This window comes from Castor canadensis, chromosome X, assembly GCF_047511655.1.
Source record: "Castor canadensis chromosome X, mCasCan1.hap1v2, whole genome shotgun sequence".
In the NCBI taxonomy this organism is placed as follows: Eukaryota; Metazoa; Chordata; class Mammalia; order Rodentia; family Castoridae; genus Castor; species Castor canadensis.
The window spans coordinates 100283800-100297520 of NC_133405.1; the positions used below are offsets into that span (position 1 = coordinate 100283800).

Genomic DNA, 13721 nt, shown 5'->3' on the forward strand with positions numbered 1-13721 from the left:
CCACTGCTTGGCCAGATCTGGGCGGGGCTGCGGCAGACCGGGGACGCACTACCAAGCCAGACCCCACCTTTCCCCAGCCCCTCCCTAATGAAGTCTTCAGGAATTGATTTCAGGCAAGGGAGGGGCTCCGTGTGTATAGAATGTACCTTGTGATGGGACATGGACCCCATCCGGAGAACTCCACTGCCCCTTCTGTTTCAGGTCCCCTGCCTGGGTATCTCTGTCCTAGGCAAGTGATCACTTGCCAAGATCTACATCCGGCGCCCCCATCAGCCCTGGTGTGGGTGTTATTGAAGTCTGGATGTCCTTCTAGCCACTTATTCATGTCGCCCCTATTCGTCAACCTCCTTTACCACTTTCCCACATTGGCCTCCATTTTTATATTCAGCTAAGAGCTGCCAGGCCATTATTTTAACAACACTCCCACCAATAAATTAAACTCCCTTGTCCTCTGTCTTTTCTTTACTCATCTAGCACCCTCCCCCCAACCCCGCTTTTGGTTTTCTCAGTACCTGAAAGCACTATTGCAAAAAGTTTCCCCACAGGACAGATGGACATCAAAAGAAATTCATGATCATCAACCTCAGATGGTCCACAAAATCTCATGTCACTTCCCACCCTCAAGTCCCATTGTGATTATTTCAAACTTTCTACTCTTCTCCGACCCTGGACACACCCCCCCCACACACACCCTCCCCCGCCTTTCCCATTTTTCTCAACAGATAACCTTACCTCTTACTTCATAGACCAAAAGAAGTCATGTTGGATGATCCCACACTTTCCCACTACTACCAGACCCACGGACCTACTTACCTGTGTCCTCATCCTCTCTTTTGTAGCAAGGATGTTGTTTTCCAATATTAATTTATAACTCCTTATGTTTTTTTTTCTTTTCCCTTCTCTTTTAAGCAAGTAGGTGGTTTTATGTTCACCCCGGGGGAGGGATGTGTCTGAGAAGAATGCAAACAATTGCTGGTATTTACTGTAATCCTAGCTACTTGGGAGGCTGAGATTGAGAGGAGAGGATTTGGTTCGAGGCCAGCCAGGGCAAACAGCTTGTGAGATTCCATCTCCAAAATAACCAGAACAAAAATGGACTGGAGTTATGGCTAAAGTGGTAGAGTGCCTGTTTTGCAACCATGAAGCCTTGACTTTAAACCCCAGTCCCACCAAAAATAAAAAAAAAAACTAGGCTAGTGAGTTTATAGAATACACAAGACCAACAAATGATACAGCCCCCTCACCTGGATCACATAAAAGGAAGAGCACCCAACATTGGGCTGTGGCAACACCCATTGACCCATCAGCAGACCATCTACTATATGTTTCATGGGATTGACAGGCAACGAACTCCTGACTGTGTTCTCAGGGCTTCAGCTTAGCGTCATCCTCCTGCTTGATTAAACCCACTAGAATTTCTTTTCTTCAGGATCCAGAAAGCTTTGAACTAGCTTTGTGCCTGACACAGGTCTGCACTGCCTTGTGCCAGAACAGCTCTGTGACTGGGTTCCTTATGTTAATATCTTATCTAACCACCTGTGTGACTCTGCATCTGTATTAGCTCTCTGCCTCTGCTTTCATTAAGGCCACTTTAAACCCCATAGCCACTTTAACCCTTTCTTAGCCATTCTGTAACCTGTATTTATCATTGTGTGAAGCATAACGTGTGATCTGAGAGTTAATATTAGTAATTAAGATCAGAATAAGGACTAGAGGCGTGGCTCAAGGGATAGAGTACCTGCTTTGCAAGCACAAAGCCCTGAGTTCAAACCCTAGTCCCATCAAAAAAGATCAGAATAAAATGTCCAAGCATGGTGGTACATGTCTATAATCCCAGCTACTTGGAAGGCAGAGGAAGGAGGATCACAGTCTGAGGCCAACCCAGATTAAATTCTGAGATGCTATTGGAAAAAACAAACTAAAAGCAAAAGGACTGGAGTATGGCTCAAGTGGTAGAGCACTTGCCTAGCCATTGTGAGGCCCTGAGTTCAATACGAATAAAAGTATCTTTGATTACCAATAGCCACAAATACCAAGTGAAATCAGTGGTACTTGGTGAATTAAAACAAATGAAATTGATGTAGCTTGTGAATTTAGTGCTATTCAATAAATTCTGACATTGCAGAAGACACAAACGTGTCTGTCTACATTTCTTACATAGCTTGCTGATGACAGACATCTCAGAATATCACATGAAATGGGGTAAGTGTCAAGTATTATAAACTTCTATCATTGTTTAATCTCATTTAATATTAGAATATCAAAAGTCCTCAAGACTCAGCCCTACTCCCTTTCTTTTTACTCTGGTCTCTTCAGTGCTTGAAGATCAACATCTCTAGCCGAAGCCTGTCCTTGGGGTTCCAGGTATAGAAATCCAGTCACCTGCTTGATATTCCTTTCCTCTTGGCTGCTCAAGGTCACGTCAACTTTGATATGGATAAAGATCCAAATAATTAATGCTTGTGAATTATGTTGTTAGGGGTTTTGCACATGGTGTCAAGCACATGGTAGGTGGCCAGACAACAAATGCTTATTGAGCACCTACTATGTGCGTTTTGAAGGCAAACCAATGATGATTTTTCTTGAGAGAGTCATATTAGCAAAAATGACTCTCCAGCATTACCTTACTGGGGGTCCAGTGGATTGGGTTTGAGGCAGAGAGACCTGCTGGTACAGAAGTGGAGAATTTAAAGTGGGTGGCAGCTGGAAAGGGAGGGAGGGACAGAAGTTGGAAAGGCAGAATGTGCATGCTTGGTTGAGAAAAATTGTGACGAAGGTTTGGAAGTGGGAAAAATTATTCCTTCTGATTAATTTATTCTGGTACCATTTTTGTTTTTCATGATGTTTCCAGAATTATAAGAGGATTATGGTCCAGGCATAATTGTGAGACCCTATTAGAAAATACCTAAAGCAAAAAGGGCTGGGGTCAAGTAGTAGAGCACCTGCCTAGCAAGCACAAGGCCCTGAGTTCAGATCCCTGCACCGCAAAAGAAAAGATTCTGGGTTTAGGATTAAGGTGTACACACATACAAGCAGGCACACACACACACACGCACACGCACACGCACACACATTAGATACGTAATATTATTTACTTAATATCATGTTGGATTGTGTTTGCTTATTTTTTATTAGTATTTTTGTACCAATAAGTGATATTAGTTTGTAATTTTCTTCATCTTCTCTTTATCAGGCTTAGGTGTCAAGATTATACTTCCTTTGTAAAAAGAGGGTAAAGAATTACCATGCTATGGAACAATTTATGTAGCATTTAGACAAGCTTGTCTGTGAATATTTGGCAAAATTCCTCTGTGAAACCATGTGGGCTCGCTGTTTTTTAATGGAATATTTGTTTTATAACTTTAAAGAAATTGATTTGTTTAAATTTTGTTTCTCTAATGAGGCCCATTTAGCAAATATATTTCCTTGGAAATTATACATTCCGTCTATGCGCTCAAATTCATTTGCACAGAGGTCTACAGAGGTCTCTTATAATTTTAATTTTTCCATGTCAATGATTATTTTCCTCATGTCATTTCTGCTCTTGCATTGGTCTCCTCCACCCAATACCCCCTTGAAATACTAGATGAATTACTGCGAAGATCAGGAACAAGGTAAAGTTACCAATTATTCCCACACACCTATTTAACATTAAACCAGAGGTATCAGCCAATACATTAGTGGTTTGTATAGTTTACTAAATTTTTTAGGAAATCAGGATTTTGATTTATTACTATACCTCTTATCTGTTTTTTATGTCATTAATTTCTGCCTTTATCTTTATTGTTTCCTATCTGTGCTTTTTTTACTTTGTTGTTTTCCTAGTGTTTTGAGTCAGGAATTTAGTTTATTTCCTTTTGTTGTCATTTTTATCGATATTGGCATTATCCATTTGCTTATATTTATTTGATTTTGTTTGAGGATATCACTTCTTTAGTTACATCCCATAGATTCTTTTATGTAGTGTTTTCATTAGCATTGTTTTTAAAAATTCTATAATTTCATTTTTTGTTTCCCTTTCCTCCCAAGAATTGGGAGGAAAATGAAGTATTTAAGAAGTACTGTATTAAGCCAGGCATGGTGGCATGCACTTGTACTCCCAGTACTCAAGAGGATGAGGCAATATGTTTAAGAGTTTGAGGCCAGCCTGGGATACATGGTGACTTCTAGGCCAGCCTAGGGGGCACAGCAAAACCCTGTCTGAAAAAGAACAGTACTATATTAATTTTCTATTGCTACCATAACAAATTACCTCAAATATAGTGGTTTCAATAATATAAATTAACTATCTTACATTTGTAGGAGTCAGAAGTCTGACATAGATCTCATCAAGCTAAAACCACTATGTTAGAACTGTATTCCTTTCTGAGGGCTACAGAAAGAACTAGACTCTAGGTTTTGGTTTTTTCCCCCAACTTTTAGAGGTAACCTGCACTTCTTATCCATTGTCCCACTTCCTCTCCTTTCAAAGCCACATTCTTCTGATCTTTCTTCCCTCATCTAATGTCTGACCATGATCCAGAAAATTCTCTTTTAAGGATTCATGTGATTATATTGGGTAATCCAGGATCATCTCCCACTTCAAGATTCATACTCTAATCACATCTGTAAAATTCTAATATATATATATATTTTTTTTTTTTCCTGGGACTGCTGTAAAAAAAATCGCCACAAACTGGCTGACTTAAAAAATAGTAATTTATTTCCTCATAGTTCTGAAGTACTGAAGTCTAAAGTCAAGGTGTGAGTAGGAACACACTCCCTGTGGAGACCCTAGAGGGATTCTGTTTTTTGTATCTTCCAGCTTCAAGTGGCTATTGACATTCCTCAGCTTGCAGCTGCATCTCTCTCTGCTCTGTCTTCACATGGTCTTCTCTCTTCATCACCTCTCTTCCTCTTTCTACAAGGACACCTGTGATATAATTTAGAGCTCACCCAGATAATCTAGGATAATCTTTGTATCCCAAAATCCTTAATTTAGTTGCATCCGCAATCACTTTACCATATAAAATGACATTCACAGTTTCCAAATGTTAGCACCTGCTGGCATTGAGGGCCATAATGCAGTTCACTATATCAAGTAAAGTAGTGTATCTGCAGGGTCTAGAGATCGGGACATAGGTTTCTTTAGAAGCCATTATTCTGCCTACCACAAGAACGATTTATGCTAACTTCAAAAAAAATGCAGTGCTTACATGTAAATTTGACAAACATGCCCAGTATGTATGCTGAAAACTACAGAAAAAGATGAAAGAAATCAAAGAGAGTGAAATGGTTGGAGATGCAGTTGGCCCTCGACATCTAGGGTTCCCCGTTATGGATTCAGCCAACCTCAGATAAAAAACTATTAAAAGAAAACTTGCACCTGGACTAAAAATATACAGATTTTTCCCTAGACAATACAGTATAGCAACTATTTACATAGCGTTTGCATTGTATTAGGTATTATAAGTCATCTAGAGAGGATTAGCACATATGAGGATATGTTCGGTTATATGCAAATATTATAACATTCTATATGAGAGACTTGTGCATCTGTAGATTTTGGTATCTGGGGGGGTGGTCCTGAAACCAACCCCCTGTGGATACCAAGGGATGACTGTGTTCATGGTTTGAAGGACTCAAAGTTGTTAAGATGCCAATACTCTGCAAGTTTATCTATAGATTTCTCACAATTTCAACCCAAATCCCAGCAGGCTTCTTTGTAGATATTAGCATAGTGATTTTGAAGTTTATGTGAAAAGGCAAAGGAATTATAATCTTCAAAATAATTTTTAAACAGAAGAGCAAAATTGGAAGACTCTTATTACTTGATTTTGAGACTTAGTATGCAGCTACAGTAATCAAGGAAGCATGGGTATCAGTGAAAGGATAGACATAGTTCAATGTCAGAGAATTGACTATAGGAATTGACCCACGCTTTTTACAAAAATTCACTGAAAATCAACCACTGACCCAAGGTAAGATATATAGCTTTTAGAAGAAAATTCTTGTGCCCCGAGATTAGGCAAATAATTCTTAGATATGACACCAAAGGCATTATCTATAAAAGAAAAATTGATAAATTGGACTCCATAAAAACTGAAAATCTTCTATCTATAAAAGATGCTGTTCAGAGGATGAAAATACAAATCATATACTGTGAGAAAATATAGATAACGCATCTGACAAACCACTTGTACTCAGAACAAATAAAGAGCTCTTAAGGGCTGAGGGGCAGAGCTCAAGTGGTAGAGCGCCTACCTAACAAGCATGAGGCCCTGAGTTCAAACTCCAGTCCCACCAAAAAAAAATGAACAAACTATTTGAACATACATTGCAACAAACCTATGTGGATGCCTATAGACATGAACAAGATATTCAACATTAACAGTAAAATGCAAATTGAAGCCACAATGAAATTCCATTGATACACCTTGTGTTAGTTTCTTATCACTGTGACAAATACCTGATAGAAACAACTTAAAAGGAGGAAAGACTTATTTTGGCTCCTGACTTCAGAGGTTTCGGTCCATGGTTGGCTTGATCCATTGCTTTTGAGGAAATATCATGGTGGTGTGAGTGTGTTGTGGAGTAGGCTGCTCAGCTCATGGCAACCAGGGAGCAGAGAAAGATAGACAGGAAGGGGCTGGGTACAAGGTACAAGACCAAAGGACTTTCCTTCAGTGACATACTTTTTCTAATTAGGATCCGCCTCCAAAATTTTCCATCATTTCCAATAATGCCATGAAGTTATGAATCCATCAGTGAATTAATCCATTGATTAGGTCAGAGCCCTCATGATCCAATCACCTGTAAGTGACTGGATTCACCAACTGGGAAACAAATCTTTAACACATTAGCCTTTCTGGGGGGGAGGGGGAGGCACTTTATATCCAAACTATAGCAGCTCTTACAATGGTTTATTTTTTTTATTTTTTTTTCATTTTTCTTTTATTATTCATATGTGCATACAAGGCTTGGTTCATTTCTCCCCCCTGCCCCCACCCCCTCCCTTACCACCCACTCCACCCCCTCCCGCTCCCCCCCCTCAATACCCAGCAGAAACTATTTTGCCCTTATCTCTAATTTTGTTGTAGAGAGAGTATAAGCAATAATAGGAAGGAACAAGGGGTTTTGCTGGTTGAGATAAGGATAGCTATACAGGGCATTGACTCACATTGATTTCCTGTGAGTGTGTGTTACCTTCTAGGTTAATTCTTTTTGATCTAACCTTTTCTCTAGTACCTGGACAGCTGCTAGTAAGGTTGTAGGGTGACTAGAACATCCATACATCACTGGTTGCAATGTACAAACATCTCAGTACCTTGGGGAAAAATGTTGGAAGTTAAAAATACATTTACTATCTGACCTGTCAATTCCATGTCTATGCATTAGTCGTGACTGCTAAAAAAGAAGAGGCAACTTTAATGTCATTCAACTGGCAAGGAAGAAAGCAACTTAGTGACCCATACAATGGAATACCACTCAACAGTAAAAAGAAACACATTCTTCATACACACAACAACACTGACGAATCTCAAATGCATTATTCTGTGTGAAAGAACTCAGGTGCAAAGTCTGTATCATTCCGTGTATATGACATTCTGGAATATGCATAAGTATACTGACAAAGAACAGATTAATGGTTGGCAGGGATTACATAGAGGAATTGACTATAAAGGGATAGCATATAGCATGAGGGAGTTTTTCTGGGGAGGAGAATCCAGGGCCCTGTGTGTGCTAAGCACATACTTTACCACTGAACATATGTGATGGACTTGTCAAAAGTCAGAACTGTACAGCAAATGAATGAAGTCTACTGTAAGTAACTATTTAAAAATTAAATTTAAAAAAATGGATAAGCTGAAGATATGGCTTAGTGGTAGAACACTTGCCCGCATGTGTAAGGCTCTGGGTTTGATCTTTATCATCACAGAAGAACAAAAAGATAAAAGAAAAGAAAAATAAAAATCAAGCCCTGCCTTGATTTTCATCCAATGTCCAAACTGTCTTGAACTTCTGAACTCAAATGAATAAAAAAGGTGGGCAATCAATCCATACCCAAGCTCTGTGAGTTCATCTCTGGTATAGGCTGAATTCTCTTTGAAGCAGATTCTGAGATGGAGATTAGCATACAGAAAACTTATTAGAAATGGCCCTTGAAATCAGCAGCTGTCAAAGGGAAGGACAAGGAAGGGAAGAAAGGAGGGGAAGGGAAGAATGCAGGATTGGGTACAGGAGAAATTGGGTAGCAATTCAAGCCCCACATCTCTCTTGCTTTACCACATGGTGATTTTTGAAGGTGATATAGTTATTTAGAGTTGACCAAGTCAAGGGCTGGGCCTCATGTCATTTACCTATTAGTGCAGTCTAGCTCCTAGAAAGATCTAATTTTGGGTGACACAGCTCTCTCTGGCCAAGGCAATCCCTAAAGGAGCTGAAAACTGAGGGCACTATTCCCAGTATCTGGGAAATACAGACAATCTGGTTAGCATCCACCACACTCTCTGACCTCTTTAAAAAAGGAAGTATTCCAACCTTCTTTACTACCTCCTGAAAGGCAGAAATGTTGATTTCCCATTTAAATCCAATGACAGTATATTTACCATGTCTCTTTGGATTTCTAATAGAAACAAATGAATGAACACTCTTTGGCAAAGAGTAACTTCCCCAAGGAACTTTTCTAATTCTACACATTTTCTTACTTATTAAAATATGTGTGATTTACTTTGTGCAAAGGAAAACATAAATTTTAATGGAACTTACTTTGTTAAGTGTGTTAATTTCAAAGTTTTTCTTAGCAGAAAGGAAAAATTAATCACACAGTGTAGGTCAGGGTATCATTTATAATACTTTCATTTTTTTTCTCATTCATTAAGGTGTTGGCTTTCTCATATGGCAAGGACTGGATAGGTTCTTAAGCACTGGCCAAAGTGAGACAAGGACTATTCTGGAAAGATTGTTAGAGTATCACTATAGGCCATGGATATAGAGATTGTATGATGAGAAGAGGTGCTACTCACCATCTTTCCTCTCTCAATATAACTCCATTCCCTTCCTGTTAGGCTGCTCCTTCATACTCACTACCTAATCTACAATACAGGGAATCCCAAAGCTCCATCCTAGGACTCTTATTCTTCTTGTACTAAGCCCCCTGAGACTTTTAATTCCCATGGCTTCTCCCAATAAGTTTACAGTGCTCACTCTTGAATATTATTTCCATATTTCTCTCAAAAGCCCCAGTTAGTCTCATTCCCAATTCTGTCTCAGAACCTCCATCTAGATGCCTCTAGGAACTTCAAATTCATATTTATTTCAAGTCAGATCCTTTACAATCCTCACAGAAACTGCTATTCCTCATGAGTTTTCTGTTTTGAATAATTATCTCATTACACAATAGATGCTTGAATTTGAAAGCTCAGAGTCATCTTTGTACATCTTTCCCCTTTCTTGGGTACCACATCCAATCAGTCACCCTAGTCCACAGTCCATCATGTGAATGTTTTTAAGTATGCCTCCATCATTAACTCTTTCCTTCTTAAGTTACCACCATTCATCATTCCACAGTTTTCTCTCTAGCTTTGTGTGATCCGTCATCTCTTAATTGGTCTCTTGGCTCCCGTTCTGTACTGTCTCCACACCTTTATAATATGGCTTTTAGGCCAACAGGATGAAGTTCACACTCCTTAGCACACTTTATAAGGGTTTTTACAGTAGCAGCCTTATTTCTTAGCTTTTCTTCTAAGGTTTTCACAGACTGGCTCCAGGGAACCTCTGTAGTCTCATTACCCACCACTTTCTCTTCTTTCTCATTCTCCATTCTGGCTATGTTGAGACACAGTGTTTAATACTATGTGTTCTAGCCAGATGAGTCTGTCTTCCATAAAATATGGAATAGTTTGATGCTTTTAAATCTGAGCTTAAGTTGTTCACTCTGCCTGAAATGGTGTTTGCTCATGTCTCAGACTGTGATACTCCACTCAAATTTCAAGTTCATATATAAAGTTCCTTTAACAGAATTCACAATTCATTTTCTGAGTTCCCATGGAGACATGTGTATTAAAACACCTCTTACTGTTATGAGTTTCTTTCCCTTACTGGAAGGCCTGTGAGCTTCACAAGAAAATCCAAAGTCTAATAAATGTTCAGTTATTTGGTTTAAGCTAATGAATTTAATACCCCTTGTGCAGTCGACACATTAAGCTGGGACTAAGAATTGCATTGCATCTAAGAATGAATTTTAATTATGCACTGTACTATAGGTTATACAATAGAGAAGAAAACAGTAATGGGTTGAGTTTAAAAGAAAGGAGAAGTACAGTAGTCACCCTTATGTGTGAGGGATTTGTTTAAAGATTCCCAGTGGATGCTTGAAACCACAGATAGTACTCGATATATACTATGGTTTTTCCTATACATGCTTATTTATAATGAAGTTTAATTGACAAATTAGGCACAGTAAGAGATTAACAATAATAGCTTATAATATAATAGAAAACCACAATATTTTATAATAAAAGTTATATGTAGTCTCTCAAAACATGTTACTGTACTTAGGTCTTAGTGTATACATTTTTTCTTTCCTTAAATCAGGAATTTTCATCCTTTCACTTAAAGAGAGCATTTTATAGCTGCTTGGCATATCTGACTTGATAGTCTCACAACTCTTGCCCTTTGGGGCCATTAATAAGTAACACAAGCACTGTGAAAGTTGGTCTGATAACCGAGACAGCTTTGTAAACAGTGTGGATGCCTTAAAAAAGGGGATGATTCACACTTGGGATACGACAGAGTGGGGAGATGTGAGACAGAACAGCGTGCAATTTAGAACTTATGAATTGTTTATTTCTGCAATTTTCTATGTAATTTCTTGGAATGTGGTTAACTGTGTGAACCCTCAGATGAGGTTTCTAAAAAACTAATTTGGGAAACAGAGAAGTGAGGAGACTGCATGGAAGAAAGGAGTGAAGAGAAACCAGAGGTGAGTGTTAGTTAAAAATAAATTTGTCCATTTTAGCATTTTGTCCTTGCTGTTCCATTTTTGTAAATAGGCAGACTGATGTGATCTGACACCAGATGAGACAATATCTGATTTTAAAAACCCCAATATTTGTGCAAACCAACTATTGGAGAAGTTGAAAATTTCTACTCTTTATATTAGTTATGCTTTTTATGATTATTCTAGTCTCCTTTTATAAATACTACTTCTTAATCAACACTTTTTGTTAATGAATTCAAGATCTAGATAAAAGATAAATGAAATAGAGACAATTCTATTCAGGTGACTTAGCTCACTGGTCCAATGTGGAAAGTTTATCCATACTCTGTATGATGTCACCATCTGCTGGAAGAAGTGAGATGTACAATTTAGCTTTACTATGTGAGGTGTTATTTCAAGTCAACATGATTACTTAGAACTATACAACTTTTCTTTTTAGCAAGATGATTACAACTCAGCTGGTGACAAAGACCAGATCACATAGGTGAACATTGCCACTCTGCTTTGTTTGAGGATATGCTTTCTCCAATTCAGATCAAGTACCCTTCAAAAACTTTTAACAATCAGCTATTTCTCAGGACCACTCCTCCTGCTTTCAGCTCTTTTCAGTTAGCACTTGATATGGAAGTATTAAAATTAGCTACTATAGAGTTGGGACTTCCGGAATGGTGTAGTGAGAATATCAACACATTACCTCCTTGAAAAGCAATGATAAAACCAACAAGATTGCAAACAAACAAACAAACAACCCCCCCAAAACCTTCAGGACTCTGAATGTTGACAGGAAAGGAAAAGAGAAATTGGCAACAAAAAAAATTACAGAAATAATGGCTAGAAATATCCCAGATTTGATGAACATAAACAATAAATTCAATGAATTTGATGTAGGACAGTCACAGAGATCTATACCTAAATACATCATATTCAAACCACTAAAAGCCAAAGAGGAAATATTGAAAGCCACAAGAGAAAAATAACTGCTTGGGTACATGGGAACCACATCACATACAAGGAAATCACAATGACTGCTCATCAGTAACAACAGAGGCCAGATGACAGTAGGATGACATATTCAAAGTGCCAGAATTCTATATCAAATAAAACTAACTTCCTTAGTGTAGCTCAATTGTAGAACACTTGCCTAGCATATGGGAGGTCCTGAGTTCCATCTCTAGCACTGCAAAAATATAAATGGAAATCTTTCAAAAATAAAGGTAAAAGTAAAGAATCTGAATAGGCATTTTACCAAAAGACATTTTGCCATTTTATATATATATAATGTCCAATAAGCACATGAAATATATAATGTCCAATAAGCACATGAAAAATACTCATTATTGTTCTTCAGGAAAATGAATATTAAAATAGTAATGAGATACTAATTCATACCCATAGGAGGGCTATAATCAAAATCAGATAAGTATTGGTGAGGATATAGAGAAAACAGAAGCTACATACACTGCTGGTGGGAATATAAAATGATATAGCCAGTTTGGAAAAAATTCTAGCAGTTCCTCAGAAAGTTGAATATAGAGTTGACATTTGGCTCAGCAACTCCTCTCCTATGCATACACATAAGAGAAATAAAAACGTGTCTACATTGTATGTGAATATTCATAGCAGCATTATTGATATAGCCCAAAGTGGGAACAACCCTAGCATCCATTAACTGCTACATGGAGGAGTAAAAGGTAAGTTATCCATACATGGAATATTACTCAGTCATAGAAAATAATGAATTGCTACTACATACTGTAACATGCATGAACATTGAAAACATTATACTAAGTGAAAGAAGTCAGTCACAAAAGGCCACATATAGTTCCATTTTTATGAAATGTTCAGGTGACCAACACCAAGCTGGGGGACAGGCGATGGTAGGTGAATAAGCAAAAATGCCACAGTAATCTCCTAATGAAGTTGAGCAGCCTCTTTTTTTTCATCACTCACTCACTTGGTTGTGGGTTTTCCCCCAGTGTTGAGGATGGAATCCAGGGACTCACATACGCTGGGCAACCATTCTATTTGTAAACTATATCCTTACCCTTGTGGCAAGTTTTTAAAATTAGTTTCCTGAGTTCCCTTAAGCTGATTTTGACAGGTTATTACTTCTGTGGAGCTCCCAACTCTAGCATTTTTTGATGATGTTATGCCCTTAATGTTTTTAAAACTCTTATTTTCCAACACTGTGGTGGCATTACATATCTGGTCCTGCCATCGTACAGTTTTCCCATTAGAGACTTTATCATAAGCTTTAATAATAATTCTGTTTTGATAGCAGCTTCATTTACATCTAATTTATATACCATACAATTCATCCATTAAAAGTATACCCTGGCTTATAATAGATGACTTTGCCAGCCAGTTTAGGCAATTTTTTTACATATCATCTTTTTGAGATTGTCACATAAAATTCACCATTGTAAATTGTTCATGCCAGGTGTGGTAGTTCATTTCTGTAATCCCAGTACTTAGGATACTGAGGTGGGAGGATGGTGAGGTTGAGGCCAGCCTGGGCTACATAGAGAGTTCTAGGCCAGCTTGGGCTACATAGTGAGATGCTGTCTCAAAAAAAATGGAGGCATGGCTCAAGTGGCCTAATAAGCATAAGGCCCTGAATTCAAGTCCTAGGACCACCAAAAATGTTAACTTCAGAAGGCTTTAGTATATTCATAATAGCAACCATCACCACTAGCCAATTCCCAGAACACTTCTATAACCCCTCAATTAAACCCTATAC

At 38.2% G+C, this 13721-nt stretch overlaps 1 protein-coding gene across 1 annotated transcript in view; it reads left to right on the forward strand.

Moving 5' to 3' along the window:
* Positions 1 to 13721, forward strand: part of Krbox4 (KRAB box domain containing 4) — a 73227-nt gene that overhangs the window by 2788 nt on the left and 56718 nt on the right. The gene's annotated exons all lie outside the window — the stretch shown is intronic.